Source organism: Mesoplodon mirus (genome assembly GCF_964341445.2).
Source record: "Mesoplodon mirus genome assembly, chromosome: X".
Taxonomy (NCBI): domain Eukaryota; kingdom Metazoa; phylum Chordata; class Mammalia; order Artiodactyla; family Ziphiidae; genus Mesoplodon; species Mesoplodon mirus.
Window position 1 is genome coordinate 16,149,482 of NC_138981.1, and position 24,617 is coordinate 16,174,098.

A 24,617-nucleotide genomic window follows, 5' to 3' on the forward strand; every position below is an offset into this window, starting at 1 on the left:
AGAGGATTGTGGCAATTCTGGGTGTTATGTACAGTTAACAATGTCCAGAAGCAGAAGAAAAAAGATCCCTTTTCACAAGCAAGGCAAACCTTGCCCTGGGCATTCCCCAGTTCTCCTTAGCCAGCATTGCTCAACTGGACAGTGTCTAAATCGGTCACTTGCAAGGGAAAGGCTAAGCCCTGATTGGCTTAGACCCAAAAGTACTTCTTTGGTCTTGACCTCTCTGAAGGACATGCCTTTTTCTGGAAGGTTAAAAAAATATATCAGTGTGTTCTTGGTAAGAAGAAGAGGATCAAATGGCCATTGGTCGAGCAATCCACGGTGTCTGCCTCAGTGCTCTTTTCCTTAATACTCATTTTGAATGGTAACCTGACCTTTCATGGGGCAAGAAAGATGGAGATACTTTTGCTAACGTAAGTCATGGGAGAAGGGACTTCTGAAATAGCACAAAGGCTGGTTTCTGAACAATTGGGAAAGAAGTTGATGGTCGCCAGAGAGCGGGAAACAAAGAATAAAGGCTCAAACATGAGGGAACTGAGCAAAAGACAGTGAGAAGAAGAGGGTAGTCATATAGGTTGGGGGGGGAGAGGAACGTAGTGCAGAAAAGAGATTAAGAATGATGCATCAGTGAATAAAATAGATAATCAACAAGGACCTACTGTACAGCATAGGGGACTCTACTCAATACTCTGTAATGACCTAAATGGGAAAAGGATCTAAAAAAGAATGGATGTATGTATTTGTATGACTGAGTCACTTCGCTGTACACCTAACACAACATTGTAAATCAACTATACTCCAATATAAAAATTAAATTAAAAAGAATGTTGCATCAGGATTAAAGCAGAACATGATGACAGAGGAGGAGGATGGCAAGCGCCTCGCACGTTGTATTCGGCAAAATGGCAGAAGAGAGTCTCTGAAGGGGGATGGGATGGCGAAGGGGCAGGGGAGCAGGGCCGTGCCTGGCACAGGCTGGCTGCTGAGAGCAGACGCTGTGACGCACTGCTTAGGGCCCACGGTCCCGTCGGGGCGCTCTGGCGCCCTTCCACCTGCCTGCGTCCGCATCTCCGTGCACGCATGGAGCGGCCCTCAACAAATGACTCTCAGGGATTGGTCCACAAACACACCAGTTCCCTCAGTCCTTGTTTGGGGTAATTGTGAGCTGAGGGTCTCACACTGTTTCCCAGGGCTTTCCTTCAGGATGAGGTCCCAGCAGGCCACCGTGGTAGCCAGCTTAGCAATGCGCCCTGTATTGGCCGCCCTCCCTTCCTGGCTTTACTTCCCCTGGTTCCCTGCCAGTCTTGTCTGCGCCTCCCAAATCAACTAGTGCCACCCAGAGCTTGGTATCGTGGACTACTTTATACACATGGTTTTGTCCAATCACCCCAGCAATCCTAAGGGTATAGTGTCAGCTCCCATTGACGGATGAGGTAACAGACTCAGGCAAGTCAAGTGATCCTCTCAAGTTTATTCAGCTGGGAAATGGCAGAGCTCAGACTGAAATCCCGGTCTGTCTGGTGAAAGCCCGTGCTCTTTTCCTGGTAACAGTTTGTATCTTGGTGCTACTGAACAAGAAAATGCAAAGATGGGAGAGTTTGTCAAAGGTGTCTCAAAGGATCCCCAGCAGAGTTGAGGCTCAGTTGCCCAGAGCTGTAACCCATTTGTTAATGAGCTCTTTTATTGCATTTTGTCCTTTCCCTGTGTCGCTATCGGAAGTTGCTTAATTTTCTTAAGCCTGTGAAATTAGGAGCACATCTTCATCGTACGGAGGTTATGAGGATTAAATCAGCTGCTATGTTTAGAGTGGTCTGTACATAATAAACGTTCATTAGGAACATGGTGGTTGTTAAATTACTGATTCCTTCTTTTCCGCCTTTAGGCTCCATCCCTGCAGTTCCAGTTCGTCCACTAGGTGGCAGAATATCAACATTCATCATCCATGGGAGGCCTGCCTCTTAGAAAGAGTAAGTAAAATACGTAAATTAGAGACCCCGAGGGACAATGGTCAGTGTGACTTGAGAAGGGCAATCCTATGATTAAAACCCAATCCAAATAAAGAAAGCAGTGCCCTGAAATTCCAGCCTCGGTCAGATCGGTGTCTGATTCAAAGCTTTGAAAGGTAGAGACTGTTGGATGAATTCCCAAAGCAACACGGGGAACCTGTATGAGAGAAGCAGGTGGAGTCTGTTTGCAAGAAATGACTGGGTGCTACTTTCCCATGCCTGGGGTAATCCTAAGTCATGGGAGATGGCTAGGAGGTGGAGGAATGGCAAGGAGCCAGGGAAAAAAACCAAACAATCACCTGAACAAAGTAGACCTTGATAAGAGTCAGCGTGATCCTCCAGTCAGCTTTGGGACAGAATCTTTCAGGATTATTTGGAATTCTTTTTGGTAAGATGTTTGCAGCATTGGACAGACCATACCAGCTGGGGGTTAATCAACTGTCTGGTTAAAGGATGGGGAGAGGGGACTTCCCCGGTGGTCCAGTGGTTAAGACTCTGCCCTTCCAATGCAGGGGGCATGGGTTCGATCCCTGGTTGGGGAACTAGGATCCCACATGCCGTGTGGCGCGGCCAAAAAGAAAAAATAAAATAAATACAAAAATTTTTTAAAGGGATGGGGAGAATGGGGTAATTATCCGCTGGCTTCAGTCCCTCATTGGTCGTGGGTTTACCCGGTGGCATCAACTACAGTAGGCTTGCAAGGAGTTAAGGTGCAGGCATTTGAGGCTATTGGCCTGTCGGAAACCGTCTACCACATCTGCTGATGAATTCAGGTGGACAAACGAGATACGGCATGAGGTCCTCCGCAATGACTGCCCCAGCGGTGCGTCTCAGATTTTAGTGGAGATACAAATCACCCGGGGTCGTGTTAAAACACAGATTCTGGGGCTTCCCTGGTGGTGCAGTGGTTGAGAGTCCGCCTGCCGATGCAGGGGACACGCGTTCGTGCCCCGGTCCGGGAGGATCCCACATGCCGCAGAGCGCCTGGGCCTGTGAGCCATGGCCGCTGGGCCTGCGCGTCCGGAGCCTGTGCTCCGCAACGGGAGAGGCCACAGCAGTGAGAGGCCCGCGTACTGGAAAAAAAACAAACAAACACAGATTCTGATTCTGTAGGTCTTAGGTGGAGCCTGAGATTCTGCATTTTTAACAAGCTCCCAGAGGACGCTGATGCTGCTTGTCCATAGATCACATTTTGAGAAGCAGAGGCTACACTGTCCTTTAAACAAGTCATGCCATTTCTTTCATCCTCCCACATCACTGTTAACCCCAAACCACACTGGAGGCCCCAAGATGCCTGAGCCTTGCTCTTCCCGTCTCTGGACCTCAGTGTCTTCATCTTCAAAATGGGGCACTTGGGTGAGATAAGCTAACTGGGGTGGTGGATGTTGGGGGCAGAGGGGAGGAGTTCTGAAAGAGCATTTCAATATTTAGAAAACTTTGAGATTTAAAAAAAAATAAAACTACCGAAAAAGCAAAGTAGGAACAGATCTTCTGGATGGGGCAAGATCCACAAAATCCAACTCCATGTTCCTAAAAGATTCATATCTTCTGGGAGTGGGGGACAGTATTGTAATTTCCTGAACGGTGGCCTAGAGAGTTTTGTTTTTATATAAAAGGGGGTATTGGGGGCTTCCCTGGTGGCGCAGTGGTTGAGAGTCCAACTGCCGATGCAGGGGACACGGGTTCGTGCCCCAGTCTGGGAAGATCCCACATGCCACGGAGCGGCTGGGCCTGTGAGCCATGGCCGCTGAGCCTGCGCGTCTGGAGCCTGTGCTCCGCAACGGGAGAGGCCACAACAGTGAAAGGCCTGTGTACCGCAAAAAAAAAAAAAAAAAAAGTGGGTATTGGTTCCAAAAGGCTGACAAACACTGGATTTGATGATCTGTGAGACCTCATCCAGGTCTACTATCTTTCAGCTGAATTTTACATTAATCTCTTCTATTATAATATCAATTTTCTGATTTGTGTCTGTCTTCCCTACTGGCCTAGAAGCTTCTCTAGCCAGGGACTCATCTCCATCTCTCTCAACCTCTCTAGTGCCTGGCACCCAGCTGATGCTTAGTAAATCCTTGAACGCATGGGTAAATCTGTAGATTCCTTCCAGGTCTAAAAAAACTGTGACAGCATGAGGTTGAACCACACACTGGCTTTTGGAAAGGGGTCTTTTAAGAGATTTTTTTGGGGGGCCTATATGGTACTATTTCCTTTGAAGCTTTATGGTAATAGAATTCTAGCCACAAACAACCCTTTGTCCAGTATTTAATAACTCTATTAATTAATGTGAGCTCCTCCAGAGAAAATACCATTTAGTGACATCCCAATGATGATCCTTTGGCTGGGGAATTGTTTGAACATGGTTCTTTGGAGTAAGAAACATCTGCCCTGGTTTGCCATGGAAGAGGAGTCTGTGTGGTACATTTGGATAGGCTCTGCCTGATTGAGCTTGCCAGGGACGGGGCGGAGGCACCAGTAATTACATGTCTTGCATTATGAGTTGGAAATAGATACACAGAGCAAATGTTCTGGCCCACAAAGCCTCAAAAAGCGAGGAAAGCAACATCAACTTGAAGTTCATTTTCAAAATTCCCAGCATTGCAGAGCAGGGGCAGACATACAAGTTTTCCTCTTTTTCACGTGGCACTTAAGACACAGAAGAGTGAACCGACAGAGGATCTGGAAATCTACTTGTAAATTAAAAAAAAAAAAACCCACAGTGGCAAAAAGGATATAGAAAGTGACAACGTTAACATGATTTTCACTGGAGGTATTAATTAGTAACTCCCTCGGGCCCTTGATATCCTTGAAACGGGTCAGCACCCTTGCTTGACTTATACAAATTTGATTGCACTCAGTTAGAAATTGTTTTTCTCTAGGTGGGTCTTAGTTATACAGTGCCCAAAGAGACCTTCCGAAAAGGGAGAAAAGTAGTAGAAGCAGCGAGCAGAAAGAGTGCCCCAAACGGGCAATGAGTGGGAGCCCTGTAGAGGAGCCCTGCCCCAGGTTCAAATGAGGAATTCTAGTGCTTATAGGACAGGGAGGCCACCTTAGCAGCCGCCCATTAAGATAAAATCTGGTAGCGTTTGGGCAACAGCAAGCTCAAGAAAAACCATCAGTGGGATGCAGGTGCCCAGTGGCTAAATATCTGGGGCAGAAATCGTTAGACTCCATTTCCCAGCCTCCCTTGCGGTTATGTGCGGCCATGTGACTGAGTCCTAGCTAACAGAATATGAGGCGCTCCGTTCCCTGGCCTATAAATGCTGCCCACACACAACCCTTTATGTCCTGTCCCCTTCTAGTTTGATACAGATAGAAAGGGTGACTTTAGATGCTGTGTGTTGACTATGACAGAGCCACAGGTTGGAAGGGGCATGGGTCACCACTGCTTGGAGGAGCACTGCCTGTCAACCAGGACTCCATGTGAGTGAGAAATAAACCTCTGTTGTGTAAAAAGGCATTGAGATATGGGGGTTTATCTGTTACAGTAGCTTTCATTACCTTAGTTACAATATCTAATCTTTGGCTGTATTAGTAGAGGGATTGTAGGAAAAACAAAGGAGGGTGTCACTTTGCTGCTCTTTCTGGGACATGACCGTGTAAGAGGGATTTCGTCAAACTGGAACATGTACATAAATGAGAGAGCAGAGAAGAGAGGTGGAAAGAACCTGTGCATCAAGCTGCTGATCACCCTATGCTGGAAAGCTCCTTAGCTCTGGATTTCACTTTTAGTTGGGGTTCTCTATCATGTATAGCTTAAAACATCTTAGTTGATACAGTGCTTCTGAGGAGGTTTGGGAATACAAGTTGAATACTGCCTTGTCATCAGGAATGTCAGAGGGGAATTCTAACCTGGGCAGCAGGTGGACCTCTCAGGGTAACATCCAACCCCAAGAGTTATAAACTCTGGTGAAGGAGGTACAGCCAGTCCATTTAAATTAAAATATAGGCTTCCTGACAAGGGTCTGGAAATACGTTTTGTAACAGACTTACGTTGGCTTTTGGCTGCCACACATCCTACCGTCTCCCTTTCTGTTGGCCCCCATCTCTCTTTGTGTGAGTTCTCCCATGATAGACACTTTTTTGTCCATAGAAGATTTGGACCTCCTTTTGCAGAGTGTAGAAGTGTTGATTGTAAGCATCAGCCTACCAGAAACTGCGTTTTCCATGCCTCCTTACATGTAGTTGAGGCCACAGGACTGGTTCTCACCAGTGGAATGGAAGCAGTAGTACTGTACGTGACGTCTGCTCAAGAAGCTGACCTTCATTGTTTCGATCTGTTCTCCAGCTGAATGCAAAGGACTCTGAGGCTCAAGAGGAGTGGGGAGCCACAACATGGAAGGAGAAGCCTGGGTCATGAATAATCCTGGGAAGGCTGACTGCCAACCAGGAATGTCTGTGTTGGACAGTTACATGCCTGGTGAATACACTTCTGTTGTGTTAAGCCATTAAACCCTGGGGTTTGTGACAGCTGTCAGTACTGCCCAACTAATATATCCCCATCGGGCATGGTTTTAGTAGGAGGGCAATAGCCATCTCATCCTTCTGCTGATGCTCCAATTATAGAAGGCAAAGGGGACAGCTCCTCCTTCTATCTGCCCCCGGTACACTAAGGTTTAAATAAACGGTTAGACACTTGATCCTGGGATACTGAATCTTAAACAAGGGGCACAAAGATGTAGGGAAAGTTCAGAATCACATACACAGCAGTGGGAGCAGAAACAAAGAAAACACCGTGCTTGTAGCACTTGGGCTTCAGCTATGGTTTCTGTTAACTTCACAAGCAACCTTGGGTCCTGCTGGTTGTCCCAAGCCTTCTCCTCCAGCTTCTCATGGGTTCTGTTAGCCCTTGACAGCCTGTGAGTTAATTCCTCCATTTGCCTAAGATAATCTGGGTTTCTTCTTTTGCTTGCAGTCACATGGTGGAGGGTTGTAATTTTTTTCCTAGAAGAGGCCCATCTCAAACTTATGCATTTTGTTTAGTTCTGCCTTTTGTAAGTGAAGTCTTTCCCTTACAAAATTCTGTATTTATCTCGGCATTTGCCTCTGCTTTACTCTCTTAGATTCACGATCTAATGGCAGTTGAGGCTGGCTCCACTCAGTTTCCTCCTTTTTGTTGACTGCCTGTCCAGATAATCAAGTAGTTAAGTATGTTTTCCTTTGTTTGAGGGTTCGGTCTCTCTCCTAGCTTTTAGCAATTATTTTCCTCACTTACAGATTGTCCTTACTGTTGCATTTTTGTGGTATTTCCACTTGTTAATGATTTCTAGCATTAAACCGTGCCATCCAATGAGCAATCTGTAACATTTTGTGGTGAGTGGCAGAGCTGGTGGAGACAGCACTGGATTTCTAGTCCCAAGACTCGTTTCTGTTTCTTACAAGGTATGCGACCTTGGGCAAATCATTGAACTTGTCTCTCCCTGAGACTTGTTTTTTCTAAGTGATGAGAATGAGAAGAATATGTGAAAATCTCAGGGTCAGTTACAATGACAGCAGTTAATTAAAGGCTACGTGGCTTAAGAAGTACAGTTGGAGGGAAGGTAGGAGAGTCCGAAGTCAGGAGGTCCACAGCCCTGCCTGGGAAGCCGGGCTGTGAGGGCGGTGAGTCAGGCAGGGGCTCTTCATTAGTGCTTGCAGGCCACCATGAGCTGATGGCAACCACCCAATTCCTTTTTCTTTTTCAGCCAGTTTTGTACTTTTGGTTTGTTCTCAAATACAGTCCTTGAAGAGAATCCAAACAGGGCAGTGGCCCAGCTTCAACATTTTATCCAATCCTCACACATCGTGAATGCAAGGCAGATTTGACACCCCACAGCGACTTTTTACATAATGGAGTGTAATTTCTCAATGAGCAATTCTTCTGCACCTCTGATCAAATATCTGTTTATATTTGCGACTTAACTTCATTAGGAACTTCACCTCCACCTCCCAAGGACTCTACTGGGGACCAAATTTGGTGACCCCCAATGCTGGGCCTCAGTTTCCTCACCTGTAAAATGGGGTGGCTCAACTGGTGCTCCCAGAGCCGCTCTCCAGTCCCAGCCCACGACGATGCTGGAAGATAGTCTTGTGACCCCTACCTCGAGTGTCTGCTTAGGTTCTTGATGGAGTTAGCTTTCCTTCCAAAAAGTAAAAGACCATGTCTGGCTGGAGTTTTTCCCTTGGTGAGAGCCTCCTCCTTCACCAGGGTGGAACTTGTTGTCATGGTAACCTGCAGCCAAAGGCTCTGAGGTCGGCACTAAATCCAGGTAAATGGTCTCACATCCGTGGCTACAGAAGGTCAGAACAAAGTATTTCTCCAAACCTGATGATTCACTAACTCGGAACAAAGTATTTAGCTGCTCTGATACCTTTTCACAAAAATTTCGCTTTTTTTCTTAGAGGTCACTTGACAAAATAAGAGAGGACTGGAGCCCATTTGGTTCAATTTGCTAATCTTTTCAAATATTCTTGCAGAGGGATGCATTTATCTTAGGCCATTTTTGACTTGGAAAAAATTATCTTCTAAAACATATTCTGTGAGTGCTTGAAGTTGAGCCAAGGAAAGAAGATGACAGGGAACACGAACTTAAGTAATCATATTCAGATAATAATAATCAAATCTTATTTGATAACACTCAAATCAATATTCTGTGCAATATCATCTCCTAGCACGCCTACATACACATAGCTGCACACACACACACCCCTTACCTACCTTCCCACATAATCAGATGAAACTTGAAGAAAAGAGTAACATCCCACACAGAGCTTGGAAAATGCTGGACTAAGTCCGCCTTTTTGATTACTGCACAGAAGTCCAAGGCCAAGTAGGGAAGCAGTTGGTTCAGGACGACGTGGTACCAGAGGGGAAGTGGAAGTGGAGGGTTATCGGAGTGCCTGAGCCAAACAAGTTCATTTCCCATGGAGCCTCTAAAAATAAGGAGGTTTAGAATGTAGGCATCCCAGCCCTTTAGGTGCCACTGGGGCCCCTGGGATGCAGGCAAGCTCTTCATCTGATGCTTGGAATAAAAGGCGTGTTGCCAACTGGGACAAAGCAAGAAGGATCCACGCACACAAGAGACGGTGGCTGGGCTGTCAGGCTGTATTTGCATCTGCCTCAGCTGTTCTGAAAAGATCCTCCGTTAGCGAATCACTAAGATCCCCCACACAATAGAGGGATGGAGTGGCGACGCGCACTGTGCTAAGCAACAGATTGGCCATGTGGGAGTGGGGCCTTTCATCTCGGCTCCGTTACCGATAACTACCCCTGAGTTCGCCCCTAATGGCCTCGGCTTCCTTGGCTCCTGGGGTGGGAGGATGAAGAGTCTGGGCCATCCCATCAAGCTGGTCTGAGACAATAAGTCACCCTGTGACTCATCCCCGCTCCGTGTCCCATCCGAGCCCCGGGCATCTCTCCCTGGGGTCTCAGCACTTGCCTTCCTCTCTTACCTCCCAAGAGCCGATTGCTCACCCTCACTCAAACCAGAGAGAGCCTCTCAAAATACAAGTGAAACTGAGTCACGCTTCTTCTCAAAACCCTCTGACGGCTTCCCAGTATTTTCATTATGACCTTCCAGGCCCTCCGCACTCTGCCTCGCACTCTGTTACTCCTCCAGCTTCCTCTCCTGTGCCTTCGCCCCTCTTGTACTTTGCTCCAGACATACTGGCCTCCTTGCTCAAGCATGTCATTTCTGTTTCCATCTCCGAGTTTCCGTCCGCACTTGCTGTTCCCTCTTCCTGGGACGACCTTTCACGAGTTCCCGGCATTATTTGTTGCTTCGCCTCATTCAGATCTTTTGTCACATGTCGTCTCCCCAGCGAGGCCTCCCCTGATCACCTTATTTGAAATTGTGACTGCTCTGTGCTAGTCAGCTGTTGCCGGGATTTGGCCACAGAGTAAGCCACACTTAAACTCAGTGGCTTGCAACGAGCTCTTATTTCCATACTCCTGGGTTCAACTGAGACGGGATTGCTCTGGGATGGGCTTGTCAGCTCTGCTGTAGGCTGCAGAGAGTGGGGTTCAGATCTGCTCTTTGTGTGCTTGTGTTGAGGCCCATAATGAAGGGGCAGTGGCTCCCAAGGCATGTTCTTCTCCTGATCTCTCGTCAGGGTCCAAGAGCCAATTCATGATCTCAGCTCGTTTCACACTCCACAAATATTCTATTGGTCAAAGGAAATCACATGACCAAGCCCAACATTAATAAGTTAGGGAAGTATACTCTGCCCACAGTGGGAGGGGGGAAAGAGAGAGAATATTTGCTGAACCATCATCCAAACCATCTCTCCCTCCCCACCCCCCCATACACACACACACACACACACACACACACACCAGCCCTGCCTGTACTCCTTATGTCATGTTCCCTGCTTTTTCTCTTTAGGGCTTATCATCACCCTATATATAACATATTTTATTTATCTATTTGGTTTATTGTTTCTCTCGTTGGCTAAAATACCAACTTTTTGAGAGCACAGAGTTTTGTTTGTTTTGTTTACTGCTGTATCATCAGCACCTTGAACAGTGCCTGGAACATAGTGGGTGCTGAATCAGTACTTTCTGAATGACACAATAAATCAGTCCACCTATTACTGGGAAGACTCAGTAAGAAAGTTCAGAAATGAATTCTAGGATCTTGCAGCCTTTGGAACAGGGACATAATCTCTGCAAAAGACTGGTCTTATATCTATATTTATCACACCACCACTGCTCCCATCAGGAACTCATTATATCACTACCACCATCATCACTGTTACCATCAACATCACCGTCACCATCATAATCTCCATTAACATCACCACCATCACTGTCACCATCATCTCCACTACCATTACTGTCACCACTTTTACCACATCAGCATCAACGTCACCACTGTCTCTACCACACTGTCACTGTCACACACCATCATCAGCTCTACTGTATCACCATTATCACCACCTCCTCCACACACCACCAGCCCACCGTCACCACACCGCCATCTCTGCTTCCATTACCATCCCATCCCTACCGCCTCATCACTCTCCTCTCCATCATCGCTGTCACTATCGCTGTGACTATCATCTCCATTAGATGAGGGTGACTGACTGTGATACTGGTTGCACACAGGTCTCAATAAACTAATGGCAGTACAGGGAGCAGAAGGAAAATGACTTCGTCCTGGTGGGCTAGCTGCCGTCACAACACCTCAATCTGAGAAGATTATTCAAGAACCCCAGAGGAAATCTAAAGCAGTTATACAACCAATATTTATGACAGCTTCAGAAGGGCTTCCCACTCTTTTGGAGGTCTGCAGAAACGATCAAACCTCAAATCTCACCTCCTAAGAGGCCCTGACATTGTCTCTAGCTCTTCTTCCTCTTTTCCTCTTGGAGGAAAAAAAGGTTTGTTTACAAAGTCATTTCTTTCACCACTTAATTATAAGTCGGTTACTTCTTGTTGCATAATAAAAGACTACGTGACTTCTTGATTGCTTGTTTCCATCCTGAAACAAAATCTTTTTCTGAATTGCTGCTGCTTCTCTAGTTCTTTGTAAACACTGAGTGACAAAAATGTGTGGGTGCGGGAAGGCCCCCAAATACCAGGGGTAAGATGAAAGTCCATCAAATCTCCACTCCAGATCAATTCTCTCTGCTTGCAGAGCAAGGCAGTGTAGTCTTTCTTCCACATCTACTTGTGTTCTTTTAAACATTCCTCTTTAAGGCCAGATTTCACCTTCATTTTATCTGGTCTGTGACTCTGAAATAATTTGCTAAAGCCTCCACTTTATTTATTTTTGCTGAAGGCATCAAATGCATTGATTTGAAATACGGAAATATTCAAGATATTCTACAAAAAGGTCTTCCTCCTAAAATAGTGTACCATGGGTTGGGGAAGGGTCTATTGAGGATGGTGTGAGGAAGGAAAATGTTGTTTAATTCTTTTTTTTTTTTTTTTTTTGCGGTACGCGGGCCTCTCACTGTTGTGGCCTCTCCTGCTGCGGAGCACAGGCTCCGGACGCGCAGGCTCAGCGGCCATGGCTCACGGGCCCAGCCGCTCCGTGGCATGTGGGATCTTCCCGGACCGGGGCACAAACCCGTGTCTCCCACATCGGCAGGCGGACTCCCAACCACCGCGCCACCAGGGAAGCCCTGTTTAATTCTTAAAAGCAATTTTTCTTTTTCTTTTTGTATCACCTTTGATTCTGTTTATATTGCTGAGTTTTATTATTATGTTGGTATTATGAATATGCATTTTGGAATAGACTGAATTTATTTATTTATTTATTTATTTATTTATTTATTTATTTTATTGGGGGTGTAGTTGGTTTAGAAAGCAATTTTTCTTTGAAGGGGAGAAATTGCCACTGTTTGGCTTTAGTCCCAAAGCTGCTATTATGATGAAACACCAAGAGTACAGTTTATCATATCCTGATGGCAACGCATCTGATTTTGATTCTATCAAATACAAAGAAAAAACTGTATTGCTGGGGAAGGGGATGGTTGAAAGAGGAATGTTAGAGCCTCCTGAGAAGGCTTTCTTTTTTTGTGTGGGCTTGAGAGAATGTTACACAGACAGAGGGAAAAATAGATGAAATGGCCTACATGACTAATAAGGAGACGTTTGCACAGTGATGCCCAGCCGATTGTGTGACTGACGTCCGGTGTCTGCCGCGGGCATTTGATGCGACAAGATGGTGGACCGGTCCAGGGTAGGGGTGAAGGGATTTAGCCGCCCTAGCGATCAAGTCAAAACCAGCAGGTCAAATCTGTGTTTGGTAGTTCCCATCATGTCCTTAGTCCTCTCAGTGATTCTCATCTCTAGTTGGATTGGGGCTGGACTAGTCTGGGAAGACTCCAGGCTGAGCTCTGCCCAGCGGGGGCCACCTCCTCCATAGGAATCCAAAAGCCATCCCCAGCTAAGAGGAGCTCCAGGTGGTGGAAAACCTGAGCTGCGGCAACTTTGTGCATGAAGCCAGGTGAGCAGCTGGTCTGTGCCGGGGTGCCTCTGCCAAGCTGTTTTGCTGTGTGAGGCTGGGATTTGAGCTTGGGATGTGCTCAGTTGTGAAAAGATATTGGAAGCAGTCGCTTCCCTTAAAGGGATTTGGTTTCAACTACACAGTGTTCAGCTTACAGTTACTTTGGACCCAAGGAGGGAATTTTCATCTGTTTGGATCATAACAGGATCTCCGAGTAGGGATGTGGAGGCGTTTGTAGCCGAGCGGGAAGGAGGGGGACCGGAGAACAGAGTAGTGTCTTGTGAGTGAGACTGGGGCACTCTCTCCTTATCCGCCAGGCCTCTTTAGTGAAGACTCAGCCCAGAAGTAGATCTGGGCTCCCACAGGTATTCAGTGTTTTATGGCTCAGGCCTGAGAAGGACACATCTGTAACAGAGGTTAGAGGGCATTGCCTGCCCTGTTCCCCGCGAAGCCGACTCTGACAGAGAAATCAGTCGGCAGAGTTTATTAAGGGTGCTCTTAGGATTAACACCTGGGAAAGAAGAGAAACTAGCTGGATGAGGCAGGGGATAACTTGAGCTACAGCACAGTCGCCACAAAGGCCTCTGTTGATCCTGTGGGGAGCTCTGGAGCGGGGATGACCTTTGCAGAGTTGTCTGGGGTTAGGGCAAGGGCCCAGGTCTTCATATCTCTGCATGGACCCCCGGTAAGGGGCGCATCGTTGTTGAGGCGGCTCTCTTCCATCAAGTGGCGATTGCTGGGTGGCCAGCACTCCAGTCAGCGCAGGGAGTGAGTACTTCAATCCTGAAGGGAGGGCTGGGAAGGCACAGCCTGGCCCCCACGGCGCTGACCTAGAAACAGAGCCAAAGAATTTTCTCTAGAAGTGAGCCAGCGACAGGTGACATACTAATCTACTGCTTCTTAGTATTGATTCTAGCCAATTAAAGAAAAATCTTCAGTGTTGACTGGGGTCCAGGCACTGTGTGGATACACAGATGAGCAAGACAAGATTCTTGCCTTTGAGGGACCCATGGTTTGGTAGAAAGACAGATGTATCAGAAATTAACCAGCACTCGACATGATTATACAGGCATTGAATAGGTAAAATCGGGTGCAGAGGGGGCTGTCAGCTTAATGAATGTGTGATAATGCAAGTTTTGCACAGTATTAGCCTACTGAGTGCACAGCATCAAAGAAACACGTTATAATTTAGAAAAACAACCATTTCATGAAGTTTCCTTTATCCCATTCATTATGCAGGAGAGGTTTTCTCCTACTGAGTGGCAATGCAGTTGTTGATAATGTCAGAGAAGCCAAACTATTTCCAAAAACATTTAGACTTTCTTTTGGATAAATAAATGTTTGTTGAGTGAAATCTTTAAAAAAGGAAGGAAGAAGGAAGATGGATGACAACAACAGGAGGAATAAAAACAGAACATGTCGGGACTTCTCTGGTGGTCCTGTGGTTAACACTCTGCGCTCCCACTGCAGGGGGTATGGGTTTGATCCCTGGTCAGGGAACTAAGATCCCACATGCCACACAGTGTGGCCAAAAAACAAAACAAAGCAAAAAAAAACCCAGAATACGTCATAGCCACTGTAGTGGAAATGGGACTAAAACTCATGTTTTCTGTCCTTTGTTCAGCATTCTTTTCCCCCCTTTTCCCAGCACTGAATATATCAATAGTTTTCCCCTACAGTAGCCTTCCTTACATTAATTGACGTTCTTTTTGCTGCAATACCTTCTCTATGCTTGATTAGACAAAGCCTCCTAATGATCATGGATTCGAGCCCCTCTAAGAGCCTGTCAGCCTTGCTTTGTTCTCTGGCTGCAGAGTGGCATTCTTTTTGAGGTAGGCTACTGGACCCACTGCAGAACAAGATGAGATAGGACGAATAGATCAGTACAGACAGATTAACAAGACTAAGGTGGGAATTATAAATATTTATCAGCTGTGCGTCATGGCAACCAGCCAGTCAGTCTGGGAACAATTGATACAGCCAAAGCTGTTGCAGACAGGCTGAATACTAGCCTGTTCAGGATTATTAAAAAATTGCAAGTGCTTAGCTTTTAAAAATAATTTCTGTTTATAAACAACATTGCAGTTGTTGTTGTTACCATTGAACCACTTGTTTTTCTACTTTATTGAGCCACTAAATTATAGCATTGACCAGAAATTTATTAAGAGTGAACCCCTAGAGCAAGGATTAATGTGTTTCAGCTATGGGCAAGAGGTCTGGAGAAGATGCTAAAATTATTGTTGGGACTTCCAATGAGCCTTCAAGAGCTGCAAATCTGAAGCCTGTGTTTATTTCCTTGTTCCTTTGTCTCTATAAAATGAAACCAACAGTGTTTCTTGATTATACCTTACATTCATCAAAATGACACTCCTATGGATTCACAAATAAGCTTATTTTTATTCTTTAAAAGATGTTATAAATTTAAAGAAATAGAGACAAACTTAAGAATAATGTAACAAATACCTGTGGTCTCACCTTCCACAATTACAAATCCTAACATTTAGTAATTTTTTCCTTCAGATTTGAAGTAAAGTTGGTTTCCTCTTGCTAATTCCATGCTTCTCCCTCCCTCCTCCAGGCAACCAACACAGATTTCTTATGTCTCCTTCAGGCCCGGGGGTTCTCAACCCTGGATGCACATTTGGGATCACCTGGGAATCTTTTAGGAACCCCTGGTGCCTGGATCTCATGCCAGACAGATAAAATCAGAAAAGGGGGGAAGGGTAAGAAGGGGAGAACTCAAGCATCAGTTAGTTTTTTTTCCCCAAGTCAGAGTGATTCTTATTTGCTACTTCAGTATGATTTTCCAGATTCCTAAGCATGTTATTGTATATATTTTGAAACCCCTATTTAATGTAGATATGGACAGGTCTTAGTTTTCTTTCTTCAAACTAGGGAGTGCTAGGTGACAAAGGGAAGGACTATAGCTTACCTTCTTTTAACATAGCCTGCATCAGTAGCTTTTAAAGCTCCCAAGTTGATTCCACTGTGCAGACACGACTGAGAACCAAACCACTGTCTAGCTCGCGTTTGTATGTTTTTTTGGTACATGTGTATCTATCTATGAACAATGCATTTTATTGCTTATATGTGTCTGTGTATTTTAGAAGATTATGTTAACAGACTCATAGTGTAACATTCTGAACTCTTGTTTAATTTAACATTAGGTGTTTAAAAAATTACATTGAAATCATTTTAGATTTAAGGCTGAACACTAGCCTGTTCAGGATTATCAAAAAATTGCATTATTTTTTTCAATAGAGAAATTGCAAAAATGGTGTGAATTTCCCATATACCCTCAACCCAGCTTCTCCTGCTGTTAACATCTTGCATAACCATAGTTGCAAATTCCATTGAAATCAGGAAATTGATATTGATATTGATAAATACTATTAATTAGTCTATAGGCTTTATTTGGATTTTGCCAGTTTTCCCACTGATGTCTTTTTCTGGTCTAGGATCCAATCCAGGATCCTACATAACATTTAGTTGTCTCTTTAATCTCCTGCAATCTGTGACAGTTCCTCAGTTTTTCCATGTCTTTCATGACTTTTGCATTTTTGAAGAGTGCTAGTCAGTTACTTTGTAGAATGTCCTTCAATTTGGATGTGTCTGATGTTTTTTCATTTTTTAAAAAATTGAGGTTATGCATTTTAGGCAAGAGTTCAACAGAAATGATGTGTCTGTTGTATCAGGGGTTCATGATGTCAGTGTCTCATTACTAGCGATGTTAACCTTGATCACTTGATTAAGGTGGGGTCTGCAGGGTTTCTCCACTGTAAAGTTACTGTTTTCACCCTTGTAGTTAAAAAGTGTCATGTGAGGAGAGACACTGAGATGATGTAAATATCTTGCTTCTCGTGATACTTCTGCACACTAATTTTATCATCCATATTAGTCTGCTAGGGCTGCCATAACAAAATACCACAGACTGAGGGGCTTAAACAACAGGAATTTATTTTCTCACAGTCCTAGAAGCTGGAAGTTCAAGATCAAGGTGACAGCAAGATGGGTTTCTCTCGAGGCCTCTCTCCCTGGCTTGCAGATGGCCGCCCTCTCACTGTGTCCTCACATGGCCTTTTCTCTCTGTGTGTGCATCCCACGTGTCTCTTTCTCTTCTTGTAAGGATACCAGTTATATTGGATTAGGGCGTCATTCTTATGACCTCATTTAACCTTAATTACCTCCTTAAAGGCCCTGCCTCCAAACACAGTCACATTGGGCTTAGGGCTTCAATATACGAATTTTGAGGGAACACAAGTCAGTCCATAATAGGATTCATCATCAATGATTCTTACCTGCAACAAGTATTACTGTGGTCTTTGCCAAGTAGTGTTTTTCAGTTTCCAACATGTCTTCTACATTTATTGATCGGAGTTCTACTGCAAGGCGGAGCTGCTATTTTACTTATTTATTTATGTATTTATTTATATCAGTATAGATATTTTTTCCTGTAGGTTATAATCCATTACTGTCATTATTTTATTGGTCAGATTGTCCCAGATTTGACCACTGGAAGTTCCTTTGAGTTGGTTCCATGTCCTTTCAACATGCCCCATCATTTTCTGAGCACTTCATTACTTTCTGGCACCACCAGGTATGCCAGGCTTACCTTATATTTTCCCTGCCCCAGCTCTGAAATCACCATTTCTCTAGGGAGCTCTGGTTCCTTTTATTGGAAAATGGTATTTAGAAACCAAGATGTGGGGCTTAGGTATGCTTGTTGCTTCTGGGGCGTCATTAATTCCTTGTGCTCTCAGTAAATGGGGGTAGGGAATATATGCACGCATGCCCACACGTGTACCACACGCCTATACATATTTCTCTGCATCTCATTATGTACGTGTATTAAAAAACATGTGTTCATATTGATATTTCCTCCAGTCCAACACTACAGAGCTCGTTCTAGCTTTCCTCTTGTCCTTATTTGTAATTCCTTTCCCTAACAGTGAGAAACCTGTTTCTCATTATCCATGATAAATTTATGTACTTGCTCAGTCCTAGTACACACATAAAGTAGTTTCAGAATTGCTAAACTAAACCCCCATGAAAAACAATTTACTAACTAGAGAATAATATGCAGTTCTTTATGTCTTTAACCTTCAGGTATATAATCAAGCTACTGTTGAAAAATTTTATGTAGGTTAGTTAGTCAGTAGTTAGTCAGTGTGGTTATATTGTTCACTTGTAACAACTTAGACTCGTTTGTTGCTGGTTGCATACCATCTTGAGCTCTCTTCACAGCCTGGTTTTAATCATTTTTTTACAGTAATCAAAGCATTAACAAAGTTCTAAAAGCCAGAACTAAACAAATATGTGTGCTCATAAAAATGTCACTTCCCTCTCATCTCTACTATGCTGTTCCCATTCCCCCATTTTTCCCACTTTGTTCCCCCTCGTCCCCTATAGTTACCCAGTATCCTCAGTTTCTAGTTTATCCTTTCTCTATTTCTTCTGCACAGTTGAGCAGATACACGTGTATTTTCTCATTCCTCTTCTTTCTCACATGAAAGGGAGCATACTGTGGGTACTCTTTGGCACTGTGCTTTTTTTCCCCCACTTACCATTACGTCTTGGAATTCATTCCATATCAGTTCACAGATATCTTCCTCATTCTCTTTTTTACATCTGCATATAGTACTCCATTGGGTATATGCCTCATTTATTTCTTCAACCACTCTCCCATGTATCAGCATTTAGGTAGTTTCCAATATTTTGTAATTACAAATAACCATATGCATATGTATTCTTGTATTTGGGAATTTTTTTTCCAGAAGAGATATTGCTGGGTCAAAAGCAACCTTGCATATATAATTTGGTACATACTGCTAAACTTCCCTCCAGAAGAGTTGTACCAGTTTGCAGTCCCACTAATAATGTATGAGAGTGCCTGTTTCCTCACAGCCATGTCTATATAATTTGTTGTCATACTGTTAAAGTTTTACCAATCTGATAGGTGAGAGATCATATCCTAGTATTGCTGTATTTTGTATTTCTCTATGAATGAGTTTGAACCTTTTTCTTATGTTTAAGGGCCATTTTTACAACTTCATTGTGAATTGCCTGTTCATGTATTTTTCTGATTTTTCCATCAGGTTTTTTGTCCTTTTTCCTTCAATTTTTTTTTCAGTGATTAAAAAATGTTAATGGTGGTATTATATATATCTGTGTGTGTGTATGTATGTATATATTTATATATACTTATATTTAAATATATATATACAACACAACACTTGCCATTTTATCCATTTTTAAGTGTACAATTGATTGACATTAATATATGAATATATTCATATTGTTCTGTAACCATCACCAATATCTATTTCCAGAAATTTTCCATCATCCCAAACAGAAACTCTATAACCATTAAGCATTAACTCCTCATTAGTTCCTTCCCCCAGTCCCTTATCCTCCCATTTTCAAGAGGTTTTTTTTGTTTTTGTTTTTGTTTTTGTTTTTGTTTTTGTTTTTGTGGTATGTGGGCCTCTCACTGTTGTGGCCTCTCCCATTGCGGAGCACAGGCTCCAGACGGGCAGGCTCAGCGGCCATGGCTCACGGGCCCAGCCGCTCCGCGGCATGTGGGATCTTCCCGGACCAGGGCATGAACCCGTGTCCCCTGCATCAGCAAGCATACTCTCAACCACTGCGCCACCAGGGAAGCCCCAAGAGTTTTGATATATTAGGAATAGTAATGCCTTTTCTATGATACCTTTAAGAATTTTTCTCTCCATTTGTCAGTTGTCTTTTGACTTTATTTAGAGTGTTTTTGGCTGTGCAAAATTTTGTTTTTAAGTAATCACATTTGTCAACCTTTTCTTTTACTGCCTCTGGATTTTGAGGCATCGTTAAGAAGCCTTTCCCTACACCCAGATTTTAGAGGCAGTCACTTATCTTTTCTTCCAGTACGGTTGTGGCTTTTATTTATTTTTTTTTAATATTTAGATACCTGATCCATTTGGAGTTTATGCTTGTGGATAGTGTGAGGTATGGATCTCATTTGATCTTTTTCCTTATGGCTAGCCAGTTGTCCCAACACTATTTATTACTTGCGTCTGCTTTCTCTCCTGATTTATGATACCACCTCATTCACATAACAAGATCCTATAAATGCTGGATTGTGACTAAAATTGCATTGATTTTACATACATATTACTAATTTATAAAGTAATTTGGGAAGAAGCAAATGGTTTTCTAGACTTAAAGAAATTTTTTATTGAAAAGGGCTCCAGAAGTCATGTAGGTCAACCTTCAATGGCTTCTCACCATTATCGAGATTAATTAACCTCTCACCTTAGCCCAATGAATTCCTAATGAGCTGATCTGTGCCTGCCTTTCTAGGTATTTTCCCCACCTCCTTCCTCTGGTACCCTACACTGCATCCTGCTGACCCTCCTGCGTTTTCTCTTCCCCTTAATGCCTGGGTCATGTGTCCGGGCCCTCACCTGTGCTATTACATGTGCCCAGAAAGCCATCCCCTCTTTATCGCTGAGTGGCTTAGCATTCAAATCTCATGTCACTGCCTTTAGGAAGCCTTCCCCTACCTTTCCATCTGAGCCAGAACCTCCCCTCCTGCACTCTTGCAGTGTCCAGGGACACTAGAGTCACGGCCTCATTGTACCATATTAGAGTCGTGTGGGTTTCTTTGTCTGTCTGTCCCGCTAGAATATGATTCCATTGAGGCCAAGGACAGTGTCTTAATCTTGTTTTTTATATCTGTAGATACAAACAACTCTTGGTAAATATACAGCAGTACATCTAGGCTTGGCTTGAATTCTTCAAATAACAGTTTGCTGCCCCAAAAGGCAACCTGTTCCATTTTTACATTATTCGAAAGTTCTTGCTCACAGCAAGCTGAACTCTACCTTCCTATAATTTCTACCCTCTCATCCTTGTTGTGTTCTCAGGACGCAAATCTCTCATTAAAGGGCAGTGGCCTGCTCCCAGAGCTGGGCCTTGGCCGGGGATACAGCTATAACTGGCGCCTCTTCTTGAAACAACTCAGTGCTGCTTGTTTGGGGTATGAATTCTTCCCTGAAGATTTGATTTAAAGTAAGAAAAGTCTGAGTTTCCCAGAAAGTGCTGCAGTTTGTTATGCTATTTTAATGTGTTCCCACAAGCTGCTTCCCTGAAAGGCTTCTGCTTACTTAATTCAAGCAAAGGGCTCACATTCAGCGTGTTATTTGTCATCTCACTGATGACAGTTGCCCTTTCTCTCCATCTTTTCATGGGGACTCAATGGATTTAGTTGGAGTCTTTGTTCTCCGGTCTTCTGGGCGTTCTGTGGTGCTGACTTGCTAGCAGTTCTGGGCACCACTGGGCACATTGCTACCCAGTGCCCCCCAGCCTTTGGCTTCAAAGGCCTGGCCTAGAGCTGCCCATGAGTTCCAGTATCACGTCGACAAAGTTCTGTGGAAATGCCACCCCTACCGCAGACGAGAGTTTCTCAAAGGGCAGTATGAATTAGAATCTCCCAGTGAGTTTGTTAAAAGTGCAGATTTCCTGAGTCCATACTCCTCATCTCCCAGATCAAAATCTCTGAGGATCAGGCTGTATGGTGTGCTTTTTAAATTCAAGCCTCTCTGGATGATTCTCATACAAGCTAACGTGAAGAACTGCTGCCCTAGGTGTCGGCAAAATAATCACCGTGCACACCATCACTCATCTGTTCTGCATAGTCCTTGACCTCTAAGCAGATTCACACCTTGGTCAATGGCCCATCTACTGCTTTTCCTTTTCCCATCAGATATAAGCTTGGGGAGGGCAAGGATTCTACGGTTTTTTTTCATTGTATGGCCAGGGCCCAACACAATACATGGCACGTAGTAGGTGTTCAGTGAGTAGCTGTTGAAAGAAAGCGCAGGGAACAAACATTCTGTTGTCCCTTCCACTGCATTGATCCTTGAAATATGGGGAGAGGCTGTGGTGTCAGTGAAGGGAGAGGCATGGGCAGCAGAGGAGAGCACTGACATGCACAGGCACGTGCCCCTTGTGGTGGACGCAGAGCTCTGCAGAAAGCTGTACATGCAGGCAGCTCCTTCATTAGTGAGAAGTTCTGTACGTGCAGGGTCTTTAGGCCATTCTCTCCGACTATGACAGACAGGGCAGCTGGAGTCTGAAGAGACGGGGAGGGACTTCCCTGGCGGCGCAGTGGTTGGGAGTCCACCTGCCGGTGCAGGGGACACGGGTTCAAGCCCTGGTCCAGGAAGATCCCACATGAAGTGGAGCAACTAAGCCCATGCGCCACAACTACGGAGCCTGTGCTCTGGAGCCCGCGAGCCACAACGACTGAGCCCGTGCACCACAACTGTGGAAGCCCGCACGCCTAGAGCCCGTGTTCCGCAACAAGAGAAGCCACCGCAATGAGAAGGCTGCGCACCGCAGGGAAGAGTGGCCCCCACTCGCTGCATCTAGAGAAAGCCCGTGCGTAGCAGCAAAGACCCAACACAGCCAAAAATAAATAAATAAATAAAATTTTTTAAAAAGAGAGAGAGGGAGACAGGTACACGAATATGAATTCCTCCCTCCACACCAACGTCAAAGGCTGTGGAGTTTGGGGAAGGGGGGAAGGGCAAGAAATGGCAAAGGCTCGTATTGTTGCATCTCTACCCAGCGACTCATAAATGAAAGCCTCAAGGACTATTAGTAAGTTTGACTGTGACAGAAACCTTGGGAAGCTAGTTTGTAGACTTGCTATGAGTCAGACAGCCTAGGTTTATGTTCAGATTCGTACTGGCTTATTTTCTTTTTACTCAGTTTCTTTATTGGTAAATGGGACTAAGTTAAATATATAATTCCTGTGCTAGTTAAGATAACGCTAACTGCCGTGACAGAAACCTCCTCATACTTCAGTGGCTTAACCCAATTGGAGTTTATTACTTGATCGTATAAAGTCCAAATGGATATTTTCAGTCGGTGGGTGGCTCTCCTCCATGTGGTGTTTCAGGGACCCAGGTTCTTACTGTATTGTGGCTCCACATCCCCTAAGGCCTTGCAGCCCTTTGCTGGAGCCTGTGCATGCATTCAGTAGACAAAGGAAAAAGAAGTGAGAAGACACACCATCTCCTAAACTGCTTTGGCATGAAAGTGACACATGCCACTTTCTCCTCCCATTTCATGGGGGTGAACTAGTCACATGGCTAGTCTAGGAGCAAAGGAGTATGGGAAATATAGTCTAGCTATGTACTCAAGAAGAAAATGGCTTGCATTACAAGTCATCACAAAACGTAGTGGTTTAAAACCACCATCCTTTATTTAGTTCATAATTCTGTGGGGCAGCAATGTGGACTGGGATCTGCTAAGCAGTTCTGCTGATCTCAGTCAGACTTGCCTGGTCAGCTGACTCGTGCAGATGAGGTCAGCTGCTGTGTTGGCTGGGGGCTGGTTGGTCTAGGATGTCTCTAGCTAGGAAAGCATGGCTTTACTCCATTTGTGGGTTACCCTTCAGTAGACCAGGCCAGGTTTGTTTACACGGCAGCTGGGCTGAGTCCCAAGAGCAACAGCAGATGTCCATAAAGTCTGAGGCCTAGGCTCAGAACTCACACACAGTATAGTTTCTGTCCTGTTATATTGGCCAATACTTGGAATCCAGAAGCGGAGATACAGAAGCTGCAAAGAATTGCGGCTACTGTTGTAACCTGTCGCCAAAGGGAAATATATTTGGTTAAACAGTTTGTCTGTAACATGCTTAACAGAATACCTGACATTATAGGAAGTATCCAATAAACTTATCTATCACTGTTATTATGATCATTTATTGAATACCTACTAGGTGGCAGGCTCTGTACTGTACTAGATGATTTACTTACATTGTCTTATTTCATCACCACAACTATCCCACTTTATAGATGAGGGAACTGAGGCTCGAAGAGATGAAGAAAGCTATTGAAGGTCATTCAACTAGTAAGCGACGGTGCCCAAGCTTATTCTCCATACTGCCTTGGGTCTTGGCTTTCCACCCCAAATTGTTGAAGGAGAAACTAAACTTGAATGTGGGATGATATTAAATCTCTACGAAAGTCTGGGAAATGATATGGAAAGAAGGACCCTGGCCAGATGACCTGAAATATGAGGGTGAAGTCAGGAGGCAGTTTGGGCAGATGACCCTCAAGTTGGTCACAGATCATCACAAGGACAAAGCAGTGATGATTATTGTCACTCACCTGCTGTCATCTGCTGCCTGGCTCTTTCATCTGTCACTAAGGTTGAGAGATTCCTTCCTGACCAAATGAAACCATGTTACTGTTAGAAGATCTTGGGTCGGGGGGAAGGAAGTAGAAGGGAAGTGGGTAGAGGAGAGAGAGAAATTTAGCCTCAGAATAGAGAGTCCCAGAGCAGAAGAGGAGTTTGAAATGCTCTTGGCCAGATATTCCCATTCCCTTTTGAGAATGAAGACACTGGTAAGATAGCACTTCATTGATCCTAGAGACAAGGCTTGGCGAGCGTATGACTTAACAGATATTTTTCAGCAACCTCACAGCCTCCCAGGAGAGTGCAGCCCAAAGGTTGGGAACCAGTGGTGGTCTAGTTCAGAAAAGCAGGTAGGTTTAATTTTGAGAGCCAATTTTGTTAATTTGGTAGTGGTCACTGGAAGCCCTGTGTTGAGATGGATTCTGAGAACATGTCTAGGTGTTACAGGAAAGATTGTGCCGACTGATGATTGATGTCTCTCGGTCGCCTGGACAGA

At 44.5% G+C, this 24,617-nt stretch overlaps 1 long non-coding RNA gene across 1 annotated transcript in view; it reads left to right on the forward strand.

Moving 5' to 3' along the window:
* The window catches only part of LOC309796035, a 144,687-nt gene that overhangs the window by 63,592 nt on the left and 56,478 nt on the right, over window positions 1-24,617 (forward strand). Inside the window, exon 2 of the long non-coding RNA XR_014292408.1 lies at window positions 1,883-1,967. This is a non-coding gene — a long non-coding RNA (uncharacterized lncRNA). The remainder of the gene's footprint in view (window positions 1-1,882; window positions 1,968-24,617) is intronic.